General features: G+C 40.8%; 1 non-coding gene across 1 annotated transcript; it reads right to left on the bottom strand.

The window, feature by feature from the left end:
- Nucleotides 1-5,694: 5,694 nt before the first annotated feature.
- On the bottom strand, nt 5,695-5,769 carry Trnat-ugu (transfer RNA threonine (anticodon UGU)). The gene has a single exon. It is a non-coding gene; the product is annotated as a tRNA-Thr (tRNA).
- Nucleotides 5,770-18,804: the final 13,035 nt, after the last annotated feature.

Here is an 18,804-nt window from a genome sequence, read left to right as displayed (position 1 = left end):
GTTGAGAAGAAGAGCATGCCAGAGTGTCGCCTGGCATTAACTGTTCGCCCAGGCATATGCTGTGTGTTTGGTATAAACAGGTGCAATTGTGTGTTTATCTATATTTGTTAATGGTTAACTAGAGTGAATTTGGTGACGAGTCTGATGTGTCAACGTCATGTCACACGTGACATGATAACAGGGCTTCGGCCTCCATCTTAGTTTCCTACCTCTTGATGAAGGATCTGCAGCTATGTGTAAGGAAGCCCGGTGAGCTGCTCATTATTAAGTGATTATATATCTAAAGTTGTTGAACCCTTGGTGATTCAGTAGCAAAATTTGGACCTTAATTTACGAGTAACGAAATACTATGCCGCCTCGTAAAACTACATCAGATTCCATGGAAGTGGTCTTTTGCTCGTTTAAAATACGAGTAATACTCAGCTGTTACTATCAAGTTTCAAGGAACAATCTTATCTGTGCGTGTATTGTAGAGTTTAAGTGAATTTTTAAGTGTTGAGTTTAAAAAAATTTTGAGCGTGCTTTCCTATTTAAATGTGATGTTTTATTCTTGTATGTAATATGAAGGTCCAATTGCAAGTGTGCTGTTGTAGTAGATTTATGTTTCATTTGTGCGGAGCGCAGTGTGTTTCGTCTGATACGGTGGGGCATGGCACTGGAGCTTGATGACTTGGCTGTTGCCAGAGGAACTGTGATTCGTTATTCTGGGCTCCATGTTGTTGGCCTTCTGTCTGAATCTGTCAGATCGTTAAGCTTTGTAGCTCGTTTCTCCGCCGCTTTGGCGAATGCACTTCTTGCTCGAAATATGAATTTAAACCTGTAAAACTGGGTTTCACTCTGCAATTAGTGCCCAGTTATAGATTGCTGGAGGCTCCACCTGATTAATTCTGTATTCCCTTATTAGCCATTTGTTATATTTGTACCTTGTGCGCTGGTTGTGAAGTTTAATTTTTATAAAGGAGGGTTCCATGTGGGTATGTTATCAGGGAATGTTTAGATGCTGAGGTGCTGTTTTTATTTAATTGTTTGTTATTTAATTAGTACCTCTCTGTACATTCAGCATTTAGGTTATTCCCTACTCAGAAATTAGTGTGCTGAGGGTTGAAGTTTTACAAGTTCCCTTTATTATTGCTGGTGAGCTTTATGTTATGCCTTGATGTTATACCTTGGTATGAATTTATATTGCAAAAGAAAAGTCATTATAGAGGATAGTCTTGCAGATTCAGAGTTTGGCAAGCTTTGGTTTTATTAAGTATTTAAACCAACAAATCAAAAGAATTTCTGAATGGCAACTCCTACTGAATAGCTGAATTTTTAGATATGAAGTAGTAACTGTAAAAAAATTAATTATTTTATGTAAAGAAAACTTATGGCAACGGCCTTGCCGCAGTGGCTACACCGGTTCCCGTGAGATCACCGAAGTTAAGCGCTGTCGGGCGTGGCCGGCGCTTGGATGGGTCACCATCCCGCCGCCATGTGCTGTTGCCATTTTTCGGGGTGCACTCAGCCTCGTGATGCCAATTGAGGAGCTACTCGACCGATTAGTAGCGGCTTCGGTCAAAGAATACCGTCCTAACGGTCGGGAGTGCGGTGTGCTGACCACACGCCCCTCCTTATCCGCATCCTCCTCGGAAGATGACACGGCGGCCGGACGGTCCCGGAAGGGCCACTTGTGGCCTAAAGACGGAGCTAAAAAAAAAAAAAAAAAAAAAAAAAAAAAAAGAAAACTTATGTTAAAGTGATACAGTCCACATAATTACGAAATGTCGTATTCGTGATGTATGGAACAAGTATATATGTATGTATGTACAGAAATTTTGTTACTGTTTTATGTATATGTTATGCAGATTTTGATAGTGGTTTAAGAAAAATTTTTATGATGCTCTGTTTTATTGTATTAAATTGTAAAAGCTAAGAAACATTGTTTAACACAAACTTTGTATGTCTGATAATTAGCCCTGCTGTTTCCTGTCTTATTATTTGACGCAAATAGCATGTTACAGAAATCTCCTACCCCACAGAAAAATCACTAAACCTCAACAATCCCCAAGTGTCCACTACAAGCAAATCATCATGTAATCCCTAACGGTCCCTAACCTAGTTGCATATCTCCTAAAGTCTTAAAACATATTTCCTCAAATACATAATTCATAAATCCACAAAATCGTCTGCTTCATCATCTCTTCCAATAACCACAAGAAACCTGCTCTGATTAGTAACAAAAGATGTTAAATACAACCAAAAACTCTCTACTTGTTCCATCTCAATTGCATGCTGTACAACATTTGCCAAAGACTGTCAAACTGTTGCATAATTCAGTGTGTCAGCATGTAAGAGAGAGTCTTTGAGTGACCTACACCGCTAAAAACTTCCATTACTATTGACATTGTAATTTATATCTGTAACAGTAAAGTACATTAAATTAACAGAAATACATAAAGTGAAAGAAATACAAAGAAATAGTCAACCTCTTCTACTTCATGCAAGGAAAAATATTTATGATTTTTGCGTACACAGGACGAAGTGGCTCATGAATTAACTTTTACATATTTACAACAATCCACTCACCAAGAGAAAATCTCATGGATCACAAATGACTACGCTAAGAAATGGGTACCGACAAAGAAAAGGAAAATAATGTCCAAAGAATTACTCTACGAAATGTTTTATATTGGAAAAGTGGTGTAGACTACGAGATTTTTTAGTGCACAACGTTTTAAGTCTCATTCTGGTGAGCTTTTTGGCGAACACGGAATGGTCTGTATTAGATAAAGAAGAATTTTTGAAACTTGTTCTCTGGTTTGCATGATAACTGGCGAGAGCAAGCTAACACCTTTTGACCTCCTTTGAATTCTTCATTGTTATATCTTCTCTTCTGTAGCCGTTTTCTCTTCTCTGCAGCGTTTTTTTATGTTTTTAACAGCTGTTTCAGTGAATTCATGATGTCTTACGCATTGTGACATTGGAGAAGGTACAGTTTCTCCTATGTTGTAAGGTTGTTGTTTATTTTTCAGTACCAAATATGGAGAGAGTAAAATGGAAACATTAAGTAAAGAACTGATGGTGTGGTGAAATATTTAAATGTACCTGTCCCATTTTGCGTGCTTTTTGTGATAGTGCAGTCTGCATAATTTCCCATTTATTTCATGAATCTTTTAGAATTGTCGGAAGAAGCACGGTACTGGGAAATGAAAATTAATGTATTCTTTCTATTTTTCGATGTACATCTCCAAAGAGCCCAACGAAATTGAGGTCCGTTGTCAGAGATAACTTTGTCAACATGTCCAACTTCTCAAAAAATCCTTGGTAAACCCTGCGGAAACGGTTGTCGCAGTCGCTTTACGAACTGGTGAAAAAGAGACTAACTTTGATGTGTTCTGCTGCCACAAAAATATACGAAAAAACCTTATCTGCTCGTTGGAACGGGTCAATATGGGTCTAATGTTGCTAAATGGAATAATTTAACTGAAACGATAGGTAACAGCTGAACAAAATGTAAACTGGTGGATGTTTTAGCCTTTTGACAGAGTTTGCAGTCGGTCAGAACACGTCGGATGCATTTTTCCACGCTGAGAAAGTAAGAGTACTGGCGAAGTATATAAACACATATTTCACCTCTGCAGTGTGCATAACTATACCAAATCAACTGGTCAACCAAATATTTGGAATGAGAAGAGGCCGATTATCGCTGTCATGTTTTAAACGTTTAAAGATAATGTTGTTCCTAACTAAATAATAACGTCTAACTGTCGAGTTATTTGTGTCTCAGCACATTTGCTTGATAGTCTTTTGTGTGGTATCTTTATCTTGTTCTTCCGAAATTCTGTGCCGAACACCATCCAGCTTCCAGTGAGTGCCATCGTTCAGGTGAATGTTAATATGTCTTCAGCCATCAGATAGGCGCTAACCTGGCAGGTTGACTTAAATACGAAGAAGTCACAAGTAATCTTCGTATCTCATCAAAAATTAGGTAGTTCTGAATTCTGCAAAAACTTACCCACATTCTTTTTTCCGGTATATTAATACCATATCAGAAAACAGTGAAGAGTTTGGGTACAGCTTTGGATAACCACGTCAGCTGGGCGGAAAATACTTTCGCAAAGTGCAGGAAGACATCCGCTTAATCTATTCACGTATGCCTCCGAAATAATGGTGCCACATCTTAGCATCACGTCGATGAAAATCACACTTTCGCAATCACAAAACGCAATCATCGTGATCTTACCGGCGTAAGCAGTTGCGTTCAATTTTTTTCTTATGTTGAGAGTAAGGATAAGGCCGATCGATTGTCTTTTTATTTCGGGCTGAAAATGTTGTATCCAGGCTTCATCACCTGCCACAATCCAGCAAAATGTGATCTCCCCCTCAGCTTCAAAACTTTGCAGCACTTCAGAAGTTTTTCTTCTTTTCTGTGAGATTTGAGTTGCACTGCAGGACAGCGCGGATCCCATCTTGCATTTTCTTTTGAGTATCAAAGAGCGCGGTAGTTGCATCCGCTCTTCTTTTGCTGATTGACAGCTGGACGACCAGTTGCGAGTCATAATGCGTCTATCCTTGCTAATGATAACGTCAGCTCAGATCAAAATATCTCGTGGGCCAGCTTGCATTATCTCCCCACATGCTGCAATCGTGGAAATAGCCTTCTTGTTTGTCTCACCCTCTGTGCCCAGTGACCAAACGCTGTGAATACTCCCCACAGTTTCTGTCTTTGCAGGGATGAATTCAGTGACAGCATGCTGCTTGTAACATACACTGATAGAGCCAAAACATTATGAACACCTATTTAAAAGCGTGTTGGTCCAGTTCTGGAACGCAATTCAGCAGTGATTCAGCGTGCCATGGATTCGACAAGTACTTGATAGGATTCCAGAGGCTTGTGGCACCGGATCCTACGGACAGGCCGGTAATTTACGGGTGGTTGGTTGCGGGCGCGGAGCTAGCGCCCGATAGCCTACAAAATTAGAATTAGACCTGGTGATCAAAAAGTCAGTATAAATTTGAAAACTTAATAAAGCATGGAATAATGTAGTTAGAGAGGTAAAAATTGACACACATGCTTGGAATGACATGGAGTTTTATTAGAAAAAAAAAAACACCAAATATTGCTAGACGCGTGAAAGATCTCTTGCGCTCGTCGTTTAGTGATGATCGTGTGCTCAGCCGCCACTTTCGTCATGCGTGGCCTCCCAGGTCCCCAGACCGCAGTCCGTGCGATTATTGGCTTTGGTGTTACCTGAAGTCGCAAGTGTATCGTGATCGACCGACATCTCCTGGGATGCTGAAAGACAACATCCGACGCCAATGCCTCACCATAACTCCGGACATGCTTTACAGTGCTGTTCACAACATTATTCCTCGACTACAGCTATTGTTGAGGAATAATGGTGGACATATTGAGCATTTCCTGTAAAGAACATCATCTTTGCTTTGTCTTACTTTGTTATGCTAATTATTGCTATTGTGATCAGACGAAGCGCCATCTGTCGGACATTTTTTGAACGTTTGTATTTTTTTGGTTCTAATAAAACCCCATGTCATTCAAAGCATGTGTGTCAATTTTTACCTCTCTATCTACATTATTCCGTGATTTATTCAGTTTTCAAATTTATACTGACTTTTTGATCACCCGGTATATTAATACCTTTAGCTGCTGACGGGCGTTGATATATATCAACAGGGACAGGTGAAAATGTGTGCCTCGACCGGGACTCGAACCCGGAATCTTCTGCTTACATGGCAGACGCTCTATCCATCTGAGCCACCGAGGGCACAGAGGATAGTGCGACTGCAGGGACTATCACGCGCACACCTCCCGCACGACCCACATTCTCACCTTATATGTCCACACACTACATTCGTAGTGTCCCTACCCAACACACTCATTACTCGTGGAAGACTTTCCCGGGTAATATGTGTGCATCCGCACTAAAGAAGAAGGTCATGGCCGGGATTGCCAGAACTATATACTTACATGCATATGGTGTCTGTTCTTTCGCACATGTCCGAAAGAACAGACACCATATCCATATAAGTCGATAGCGTACAAAAATGGGCTCTGAGCACTATGGGACTTAACATCGGAGGTCATCAGTCCTCCAGAACTTAGAACTACTTAAACCTAACTAACTTAAGGACATCACACAAATCCATGCCCGAGGCAGGATTCGAACCTGCGACCGTAGCGGTCACGCGGTTCCAGTCTGAAGCGCCTAGAACCGCTCGGCCACTGCGGACGGCGATAGCGTACAAGTTGGGTTTCATCGGATTCAGATAAGCCGAATATGATGGTCAATATATCGACGTGATTTCGCTATCATGCTCCTCAAACCACTGCAGCACGATTCTGGCCTTGTGACAAGCACAGTCATCTTTCTGGAAGATGCCATTGCTGTTAAGGAAGACATCAAGCAGAAGAAACGTAATTTTCTAAAGCAACCTCTAGTATATATAGAAGACTGACATTGGATTGATAGAATTCTGTGGATGAACCAATTCGGGGGCCGCCAAGAGATCGTCAAAACGCGTCAGCAACAATATTCCCCTTTCCAGGATTGTGTATAACATCGAAATTAAATGCGTGCAGATATAATGCCCATCTCCCCATGTGAGCATGAGAAGCTTTGGCGATCATAATAAATTATAACGCACGGTTGTATGTGTATAATTATGTATGTTTGCCAAATAAAAATTATCAAAGTTTTGTAGAAACCAAAACGTCAGCTAATGCCTCAAGTTCTGTTGCTGAACGACTTCTTTCGGAAGCGGAAAGAACGTGGTTGGCAAATCAAATGCTCTTGGTAAGAATAACACCATTTTCCTCTATTTCATGAAAGACTAAACGCCAAGGGTTGTCTTGGAGCTCTCAGTCGCGACGCAAAAATAACGAGAAAGGTCCGGGGGAGAAAGTGAAGATGCATTTAGTAAAGCTTGTTTCAATTTATGAAATTCCTTTTTTTGCTAGTTGGCCCCAAAACCAATTTGAATTTTTACCACTTAATTGACGTAGTCATGCACTGTCCAGGGCTTTGTAGTGCATGAAACGGCGAAAAAAACTGACAAGACCTAGAAAACTTCTAACTTGAGGTTAGCAGTAGGAATTGCAACGTCACGAATGACCTGAAGTTTCTCAAAATGGAATGTAACCTGCGTATCATCGTTTCGTAACGAAACACACAAATTATCAAAATATAGTACTGCATTTCGTCTGTTTAAGATATCCGTCACAGCATGGAACAATCCTAAGTTTACAAGGAAAATGTGACCTTTTACACAAATTAAATGTGTTTGCTATTTTACATCGTTAAATCTGGGCAAGTTTCATCTGAATTACATTTATTGAATGCCACGTCAATAATTATTGAAGCTGTAGAGCCTGAATCTAAAGCTGTATTCAGAGTAATTTTTTTCCTATTTGTATGCTGAAAGCTGGGTGCTGTATTGTTTTCGAGGTTCCTCATTTTCGCGTAACAACATGTCCCTGGTGTCTTTCGAACAAACGATACTTTCAGCAGCGTGGGTTTTGTCTGTGTGTGAGTCTTTTCCTTTAGTCATTGCTGTCTGCCACTGTTGCATCAATGTAGCGTAGGCTGCGGAACTTCAGACATTTTTACAGATAGACTCTGTTCTGCATTATTAGAATTAAATTATACTGTGCGAAAAAGTCTGTCCGATTCATTCAAAAAAATTTTTGCTATGTAATTTTCATTTCTCCCATTCCCATATCTGTCAGATTCTCGGAAATCGTGGTTTTGTTGTCTGATGTGATGATAGTTGCGATTGTATGGTTACTGTCTATTAGGGCTCTCGATAAAATATCGATATATCCATATATCTATGTATTGATGTATTCCACATAAAATATTGACCTAAATCGGCGATATATTGTTCACCGATATACTGATATCGAAATGACGATATGGAGTGCCGATATTTTAATTTTATATTATATTTTTTCCCAATTTTCGGTAAATATTTGGAACTGTTCTTTTGAAATTGTAGTAGACCATAATTTTACTTTCACTGTATGGAGGAGTCTTACTGTTTTTTGAGCTTCATCACGACTCATCTTTCTCTTTGACTGTGTGAAGCAAGTACAGGTAGCACAAAGAAGAAGTCCGATTGTACGGGGGGGGGGGGGGGGGCGGTGTGAACGGAATAACAAGATTTCCAATGTTAAAAAATAGCACACAAGCTGCTATTTCTTCACCTCAGCATACTTCAGAAACAGCTGCTGAAAATGATAAGGTCTAAATGACAGGGTTGGTCTTTCCAGTGGGCGGAGACGTGAGAGGGGAAATGCTGACGTAATCACCGCTCCACGCTACTAACAGAAATTGCAACATTTAACATCACCAAGCAATTTAGACACAATAACTGCTAGGTCGCTGGGGTTCGCAGAAGTGAAAAAATAGAGAAGTCTACATGAAGGGTTCCGGACAAATCCGTTATGTGACGAGATCAAACGACAGAAACGTCTGACGCCTTTTACTGTCCCACTCACATGCAGTTACCCTTATTAGCAAAGTGGTCATCGCGAAGCGTAAACGTGCATCCTTTTCCTTTCAATTCTTGCTCTAAAGGAGATTAGCAGGCTGCTAGCTTATTGATGTACAGAATATATAATAGTATATCAATACTAGAGCTCTAAAACTGGCAGTGTATTTATGATGTGCGGCTGATATTTTTATAGGCCATTAAATATCAATATATTGTATATAATTGGACCGAAAATTTTTCGGATAATAAAACAAAAAAAATGCGACCAATGCTGTTTCTTCTTCCAATTATATCCATTATCTGGTCGTGGTGCACAGAACACTCCATGGAGTCGCCAATCAATCAATATATTGACTTCCTCGTATTTTTGAGAATATCCACAGTCCTTCTCTCTATACAGATGCAAATTGTTAGGCCTTTGTAAGTAACTGTTTCCAAAATTACTAAGTTGCTGTGGAGGACTGTTCACGCTGCCCCTTCGATTGTGAAAGTGCTGGTCGTTATGGTAAAAAGTCGGATTTGGTTGTTGATCGTACTGTAGTGGTCTCTTTAAAGTAGTATGTCCCTTGTAGTATTTCTGGTCAGGTGGTTATTTCCGTATCTTCCGTCTATCTTCTCACTGAATGATCTGATTAGTCCTCTATCCCAATTGGCATTGTAATTGCGGTTGTTCTTATAAAAGTTGCTGTTTTGTACGTATAGTCAGAGTCCTGAAACTCAACAAATTGTTTATAAGTCACGGAATGCATTGATGTTTTCATTCCGATGTTCTGTCAGCAAAGAAACACGTAAAGATCTTGGTAGTTTAGAAATACAAAGCTGGGTTAAAGCAGACTGGCTGTACTGTTCTGTCAAATGTTGGTTCTGTTTACAATGCGCTCTAAGGATTGTGTTAAGGTTGCAGATAGTGAATTTTAATTGGCAGTCTGATAAGTTTGTGACCTTAACTGCATGTTGTGTAGTCTCTGACCAGTACGCCGTGAAAAATGCATTTTGAAATTCCTCTAGAGAAAAGCATTGTCTTGCTATGGGTCGCATCCGCAGATCTGGTTCACCTTGAAACGTTCCCTTAGAAAAAATTATGAATGACTATGCTGATAAACCTCTTACATTATTTGATTTTCAAACAGCTGAGCAGACCTGAACGTACTCAGACATTTCGCTCTTTACCTATTCTGATCAACACTAAACTGACACACAATATTTTTAGCGCAACGCAATCTGACTTTGAAAAATCCCTACAAAAGAATGGCCCTGACTAACAAAAACCTATACCTTTCATGAATCACTTATCTCACAAAAATCTTCGTTACTCGAACTACTGCAATACAGCGAGCGCCACTACTGCCAGCTAAATAAAAGATTCTAACTACTGAAGGCACTAACTACTGATAGGCATAGTCAGCAAATGAAAGATTTTTATAGAGAACAAACAATGTATTTACCTTAATAATGTTCCAAAGTCATCATATACGTATCAGTTCATGATATCCAATATTACAAATTTACTCTTTCTGATGGACACACGTCCAGTCGTCCGCTCCCAAAATTCTGCCATTTCTCTCCCCACATCCACCACTGCTGGCGGCTCACCTCCAACTGCGCAACGCTACGCGCTGTTCACATCCAACTGCCCAACACTACAATGGCGAATATTCCAACAATGCCAACAAGCCACAGACTCCACACAGCACAGACAGTGATTTTCATACAGAGCTGACGTTACCAATATAAAAACCTAAACAGCCTACTTACAACCTTCCAAAAACCTACAAATTATTTCTAACTTGTACGTCTCTGGCCAGGCCGGTGGCAAAGAAAAGGTAAACTGTTGGATCCAATCTAAGAGAAGTAAATCATTAATTCGATTGCGAATGACTTTAAACTTTCTAACCGATAAAAGATATTTGTAATCAAATTCGCCGTGTCTAGTTAAGTCATTCAAGGTCCGCCACTGTAGCTGAATGGACTGCGCGCCGACTTGTCATGCCAGGGGCCGGGTTGGACATCTTCTCTGCTCAGGGACTCGATGTCTGTGTCGTCTTCATCATCCTCATTTCATCCTCATCGACGCGCAAGACTTGCACCAGGCGATCAGGTCTACCCGCCGGGGGACCCTCGTCACACGACATTTCTTTTCATTTCAAGTAATTTAAGTTCTATCGGCTTGAATACGTGTGTGAATGTTCACGTTCATTTTCAAAATCTTTTTCACGTCTAAGTCGGCCACAGTGTCGTTCTTGCACGAAATCTTTTTCTCGTCAATGACGGCTCTCACTACAGTGACGTGGTCTTCAACTTGTGTCAAATTCCTTTCAGTGCCAGCTAGATGTGTGCGTAATCTATTAAATTCTTGTTTGTGCTGTTTATTTACCGTCATCTATCCTTCTTTAAAAAGCTCTAAAGATTGAAGTTCTTTAACCTCTTGAAAGTGTATTTGGTTGTGTGACTGCTGAGTGATCGTCTGTATTTGCTTAGATTTGTCCAATTTTGTTTGAAAGTTCATCGATCTGTGCTTTCAGCGTTTCAAATACTACTTTTGCTCTGTTTTGAATGCTTTTATGATCTGAGCTACAATTTTGCGACAGCGGCGCTAGGAACTATTTCATTGATTTTTTCAGTAATTGAAGTTTTCTTTTTTCGGTATGTATATGTAATTATTTTAAAATTTTGTGTCAGCTTCAGCCACTTTCTGAGAAAACTGACATAGTTGTGTCCGTGTTTCTACAATTTCTTCTGTACTTGTGGAGATTCTGCTTAATTCTGTTTTCATGTCTGTCGTTAAGTTTTTTACGATTGAATCATTGCCTTCTTTTTGTTTTGTTTCAAGTATTTTGTTGTTTTCTTGTAATTTTGTTCCAAGGTAGCTTGATAACTGATTTACTAGTGTTTTGTTCCTTTCTTGCAATAAGTGGTGAAGTGTAAGTTCTTTTTTCTGCTAAAGATTCGTTCCAATTGTTGTGCGATGAACTGGCTGTTCGTTTGTGTTTTCATTCATTGCTTCGTTTTCCGAAAAATTTGGCTTTGTCTGTGTGATGATACCGTCAGACTGCTCAGGATCTTGAAACTTTTAATCTCGCGTCTCATCATCAAAGGAATATTTCAGCTCGCAAAAATGTTGCCATCTGGATTCTGTGTACTGTCCATATTCTTCGTAGTCCTACAGTCTGGAAAGGAAGCATCTACGTCAAGCAATGTACGGTGTAAATTAGTGTCTGTAGCATCAGTAAGTGACTCATCAGATATTAAGGTAGATATTTAAGATAATTCTCATTCATTGTTCCGTCTCAGTTGGTCATTTTTTTAAATTCTATTACATGTTTTGATCACTCTGGATTAGCTACAGATCTAAGTAATTGCATCAGCAACCCGTCTTGTCTACTCAGAACAACATGTCAGAGTACAGTACTCTGCTATGTTGTTCTTAGTAGAGAAGACGGGTTGCTGAACCAATTACTTACACAGTACAGTGCTCTCGTAGGTTGCTGATGCAATTAATTATATCTGAATATGATCCAGAGTGATCAAAACATGTAATCGAATTAAAAAAAAGTGTGCAACTGAGACGGAACTATAAATGAGAATTATCTTAAATATCTACTCATACTCAGATGCTGAATTCTCTCAAGACGATTATGTCGACTATATTGAGAAATTTGGGTTTTGTTGTCACTTGAATTTAGCATATTGGCTGCCTGAGAAGGATTGCTACGTGAGCTGCTATTTACTGTGTTGTGTGGCACGGTAATTATAATAGCCAAGATAAAGATTCAAAATAGATAGAGAAATTTTCAGTAGGTATCCCAAACAGCTGTAAGAAAACACAAATGCTTAGTAAATAGTTCAGCAGCAAACCAGAACTACAAGCAAATAGTATAAATTTATTTTAGTAAAAGTGGATCTGCAATGTTGATTATGTTTTTAATGTTAGATCCTAAACTTCGGGCTTCCTGTTTTCAGTGGTAGCCGTTGGTGACAAAATTAAACTGTGAGAATGGATAGAGAAATCTAGTTGCGAAAATTCTAAGAAAATCTTTTCTTGCCTGAAACTTATTGTTATCACAAAATATGACTATGAACTTTGATGAGAAACTTATTACTCCGACAATAAAGCTAGTCCCTGTGAAATTTCATTGAAGAAAGAAACTGTTTTCTACAGTATTTGGCTTACCTGGGTCTGGAAAGCACTATGCAAACTGCTCTCGTAGCTACACGCGTCTCGGTAACTGAGCTGCAAAATCTAACTACTGAGATACGCAAATGTGCAATGCTTTCTCTAAAAACATTGCTGCCATTCTTGGTACATAATTTTTATAATGGTTTTAAATAAATTAAAAATTAATTGGCTCTTTGGATGCTGACGATGCCTCTGGGTTAAATGAACTAAATAGCAATCTCATATGTTTTGACTCAATAATATTTAATGAAACTTCAATAATAATTAAGCCTTACCTGAAATCACGTAAATGTAATCTTAGAATTACAAAAATTAAACTTCAGATATATGATATTTCCTTAAACAAAATTACAAAATCTAATTCTTAAATCCATTTCTCTCACAATGATCGACAAATTCTAACTAAAAAATGAAAATCAAAAAGATTCCTGTTCTGGTTGTCTGACGCACCAACAATGCTGCATTATTAAACCGCTGCCGTACATAAAACAAACTCAGTGGTTAACTGTAATCTATTCTTCAGAAAGAGTATAATCGTACCAATGTAAGAATCGATTCTTTTCCCCTCCACAATAAATCATCCATTAATCCATAATATAATTCCCAAAAATTTCCATTGCTCGCTGCTTACTGCTACTAAACCTAAAGTCGGCTATTCGCATAGGTAATTTCCAAGAATACTTGCAAGCGATATATATGGAACGCGCGACTGTCGCTGAGCAATATATCGATTGCGTTTATAACTATTGGAATTACTAGGACAAAAGACAAACCATGTGGATTTCGGTTATCATGTTCGCAACGATAAAAACAGTACATGAAAATTGACCAATGATGATAATAAATGTAATTTCACTTACCTTACACATTATCGACATCTTCGTCTTGGACAATTCAGCATGATGTGTATGCTGCCGATAGAAGTCCAATTTTTCCATAGTCAATCCCAAATTGTGGAAGTAGATGTATTTCCCTTTTCTCACACAATACGCTGCGAACTATGGATGAAAGGCTACATGCTCCTTCCATATTTCTAGATTTCCCAATTGCAGGCTGTTAACGAGGGTACGAGTATATGGAATAAGTTCACAGATATGTGAGTGGCTCGAACTCTTCTTAAATAATAGAACCCAGTATGTTGTTCTCGACGGTGAGCGTTCATCAGAGACAACGGTATGGTCAGGAGTGCTCCAGGGAAGTGTGATAGAACGCTGTTGTTCTCTGTCTACACAAATGATTTGGCAGACAGGCTGACAGCAATCTGCAGTTGTTTACTGATGATGCCGTGGTGTAGCGTAAGGTGTCCGAGTTGAGTGACTGTAAGAACATACAAGATGACTTAGACAAAATTTCCAGTTGGTGAGATGAATGGCAGCTAGCCCAAAATGTGGAAAAATGTAAGTTAATGCGGATGAGTAGGAAGAGGGTTCAAATGGCTCTGAGCATTATGGGACTTAACATCAGAGGTCATCAGTCCCCTAGAACTTGGAACTACTTAAATCTAACTAACCTAATGACATCACACACATCCATGCCCGAGGCAGGATTCGAACCTGCGACCGTAGCGGTCGCGCGGTTCCAGACTGAAGCGCCTAGAACCGCTCGGCCACACCGGCCGGTCTGAGTAGGAAGATCAAACCTGTAATGTTCGGATACAGTATTACCAGTGACCTGCTTGACGCACTCAAGTCGTTTACATATCTGTGCAAACGTTGCAAAGCGACATGAGGCGGGATGAGAAGGTGAAAACTATGGCAGGGAAGCTGAATGGTCGAGTTCAGTTTATTGGGAGGATTTTAGTAAAGAGTGGTTCCGCATATATGACGCTGGTACGACCTATTCTTTAGTACCGCTCGAGTGTTTGAGACCCGTACCAGGTCGGATTGAAGGAAGACATCAAAGCAGTTCAGAGGAGGGCCGCTAGATTTGTTGTAGTAATGTTGTAACCACACATAAGTGTTACGGGAATTGAAATGGGGAATTCAAATGGGAATCCCTGGAGGTAAGGCGACGTTCTTTTCGAGAAATGCTGTTGAGAAAAGTTGGAGAACTGCCGAACGATTCTACTGCCGGCAAAATAGACAGGTTTGACGCGGCCCGCCACGAATTCCTCTCCTGTGCCAACCTCTTCATCTCAGAGTAGCACTTGCAACCTACGCGGACAATTGTTTTCTGGATGTATTCCAATCTCTGTCTTCCTGTACAGTTTTTGCCCTCTACAGCTACCTCTAGTACCATGGAAGTCATTTCCTCACGTCTTAACAGGTGTCCTATCATCCTGTTCCTTCTCCTTATCAGTGTTTTCCATATATTCCTTTCCTCTCCGAGTCTGCGCAGAACCTCCTCATTCCTTACCTTATCAGTCCACATAATTTTTAAAATTCGTCTGTAGCACCAAATTTCAAATGCTTCGGTTCCCTTCTGTTCCGGTTTTCCCACAGTCCACGTTTCACTACTATACAATGCTGTACTCCAGACGTACATTCTCAGAAATTTCTTCCTCAAATTAAGGCCGATATTTGATATTAGTAGACTTCTCTTCGCCAGGAATGCCCTTTATGCGATTGCTAGTCTGCTTTTGATGTCCTCCTTGCTCCGTCCGTCATTGGTTATTTTAGTGCCAAGGTAGGACAATTCCTTAATTTCATCCACTTATCGACCATTAATGCTGATGTTAAGTTTCTCGCTGTTCTCATTTCTACTACTTCTCATTACCTTCATCTTTCTTCGATTTACTCTCAGTCCATACTCTGTTCTGACTGTTCATTCCGTTCAGCAGATGATATACCACTGCGCGTAAGGGCCACAAAATAAGATACGAGAAATTAGGGCTCACACGGAGGTATACCAATTGTTTTTCCTTAGTTCTATTTGCGAGTGAAACAGGAAAGGAAATGACTAGTAGTGGGACAGCGTACCCTCCGCCACGCACCGTACGTTGGTTTGCGTAGTATCTATGTAGATGTAAATGATGTTTCACTCCATGATATGTTAACATTAGTTCCGTTGCTGACACAAGTAACACTGCCGTAAAAGCAAATGCGAGCCAGAAACGACATGGCCTAGCGGTTCTAGGCGCTTCAGTCTGGAACCGCCCGGCCACTACGGTCGCAGGTTCGAGTCCCGCCTCGGGCATGAATGTTTGTGATGTCCTTATGTTCGTTAGGTTTAAGTAGTGCTAAGATCTAGGGGACTGATGACCTCAGATGTTAGGTCCCATAATGCTCAGAACCATTTGGACCATTTGAACAAAAACGACAAGTACTTAAAGCTAGGTTAGTGGAGGAAAGTTCAGTTGGCGTTACTGTTGTCAGCAGTAAGAACCGTGAGACAACAGAACAAGTTTGTTTGAAACAGGACACCAGCGCCTTTTTTCGACATTTGCACTGTTAAGTGGATGTTTTCAGTGCACTACAGATTCAAGATATATGAAAGAAGGAAAACAAACGAATTCATTTACTCTGTAGCCAGCCACTAAAGACCACGGGTCTCTTATACGTACTCAGAAAATATCCCTGAAGAACCTCCGACAGTTGGATTTGGGCTACATTGTAAGACAACGTGTTCGTAGTCCAGTGGTAAAGTTTCGCGAGAGATGCAGTATACGGTAATATTAAAACAAACTGTTTCAGTTCTGTACATTACCACCTTGTTGTCTTGCATGCACAGAAATCCAAAGTTTGAAAACAGAAGCTACCGTGGCCGCCAAGTTCGCTCCAGTAACGTCTAGCGATAAATTCCGCCGTTCCCGTTCCCGGTTTAAGTTACACTGACGCCTGTTGTGATATCGAGGTTGCAGCTCCCGTAATGATCTATCTAGCACAAGATGCATTACAGAGGCACCATTTACGTATTCGTTGTGTTGTTGCTTCGTGGCTCGTTGGTTTGCTTACTATGTGCACAGCATGGATCTCAAGCGTGTCCTCTCATGTAGCGACTGTTGATTCGTATGATAATACGTCTTTTTTGTCCTTTCAGCAAGACTCCTATTCCCCCCCCCCCTGTAAATGTTGCAGTATACTGTGTGTGTGCTGTATAATGCTTTGTTGCTCTATGGCTTACGCAATTGTGACATTACCTGCCCGTTTCGCTTTCACCCGCTTAACTATTGGCCTGTGCAGGAAGTCGGGTCTCACAGACGATTCCTTATGAGCTATGAGTCAAAGCTAGTACGTGATTATTGTTGCGTGTCGTTGGAGGTTGGGTAGTGCGGTTTTTAAAATGAGGCATGGATGGTACCTATTCTAAATTTCTATCCCGTAATTTCCGTCGACACAGAAAAGCACCATGCAAACAATGGCCTACAATCTGCGTGAAACAGAATTAAATGCAAATTATTGTATGGCCAGATTCACTGATTGTAATATTTCAGATTTCTGCGTCTGATAATCATATTAATCAAATTATTTCCCTCAGTAACGTAACATCTCAAAAACAATCATATCAGGATATTATCTATTGAAATTATAGAGCGCAGTAAGGATCACGAAAATGTTTACTTCAAATCAAAGACAAGTTTGGATAGTGATAAGTACACTGACTGATAACTTCACTAGCATATACAGAGTAACATTAATTAGAGTTGGCAAAATAAAAGAAGTGTAGGAAGGATTTCCTCGACTTCGCCCTTAATGAAATGAACGGATAACAGAATCTAACAAATCAATGCAAAAGTGAAAATATCTGAACCTCACTGGTTGGTGGACCACCGGAAGTTGCAAGTGCCACGGCTCTCACTGTTAAAAACTGCTCACCTCTCCGCGTGGACCAACTCCTGTGTGAAACTACACACATCAAAAAAAGTTTTGCATCACCTCGGTTTCGAGAATTCCGGAACCTGTATAGAAAATTGGAATAGAGATCAACATAAACATAATTTCCACCCTTTTTATCGCTCATGAAAACATTGCATGTTGTACCACCATTCAGCGAGACCTTTAGAGGTGGTGGTCCAGACTGCTGTACATACCGGTACCTCTAATAACCAGTAGTACGTCCTCTTACGTTGATGCATGCCTGTATTCGTCGTGGCATACTGTCCACAAGTTCATCAAGGCACTGTTGGTCCACACTGTCCAACTCCTCAACGGCGATTCGGCGTAGATCCCTCAGAGTGGTTGGAGGGTCACGTCGTCCGTAAACAGCCCTTTTCAATCTGTCTCAGGTATGTTTGATAGTGTTCGTGTCTGGAGTACATGCTGACCACTCTAGTCGAGCGCTGTCACTATCTTGAAGGAAGTGATTCACAAGATGTGCACGATGGGAGCGATAATTGTCGTCCATGAAGGCGAATGCCTCGCCAATATGCTGCCGATATGTTTGCACCATCGGTCGAAGGATGGCAGTGACGTATCGTACAGCCGTTAAGGCGTCTTCCATGACCACCAGCGGCGTACGTCGGTCCCACATAATGCCACCTCCACCTTGCTGCACTCGCTGTACAGTGTGTCTAAAGCGTTCAGCCAGACCGCGTTGCCTCCAAACACGTCTCCGACGATTGTTTGGTTGAAGGCATATGCGACACTCATCGTTGAAGAGAACGTGATGCCAATCCTGAGCAGACCATACGGTATATTGTTGGGCCCATCTGTACCTCGATGCATGGTGTCGTGGTTGCAGAGATGGACCTAACCGTGGACGTCGGGAGTGAAGTTGCGCATCATGTAGCCTATTGCGCACCGTTTGAGTGGTACACGACGTCCTGTGGCTGTACAAAAACCATTATTCAATATGGTGGCGTTGTTGTCAGTGTTCCTCCGAGCCATTATCCGTAGATAGCGGTCATCCAAAGCTGTAGTAGCCCTTGGGCGGCCTGAGCGAGACATGACATCGACAGTTCCTGTCTCTCTGTATCTCCTCCATGTCCGAGCAATAACACTTTGGTTCACTCTGAGACGCCTGGACACTCCCCTTGTTGAGAGCCCTTCTTGGCGCAGAGTAACAATGCGGAAGCGATCGATCCGCGGTATTGACCGTCTAGGTATGGTTGAACTACAGACAACACGAGCCGTGTACCTCCTTCCTGGTGGAATGCCTGCAACTGATCGGCTGTCGAACCCCCACCGTCTAATAGACGCTGATGCTCCTATTTACATCTTTGGGCGGGTATAGTGACATCTCTGAACAGTCAA

This window comes from Schistocerca nitens, chromosome 7, assembly GCF_023898315.1.
Source record: "Schistocerca nitens isolate TAMUIC-IGC-003100 chromosome 7, iqSchNite1.1, whole genome shotgun sequence".
Lineage (NCBI taxonomy): Eukaryota > Metazoa > Arthropoda > Insecta > Orthoptera > Acrididae > Schistocerca > Schistocerca nitens.
Note: the sequence above shows the minus strand (reverse complement) of the source record. Positions and strands in the feature narration are given on the sequence as shown.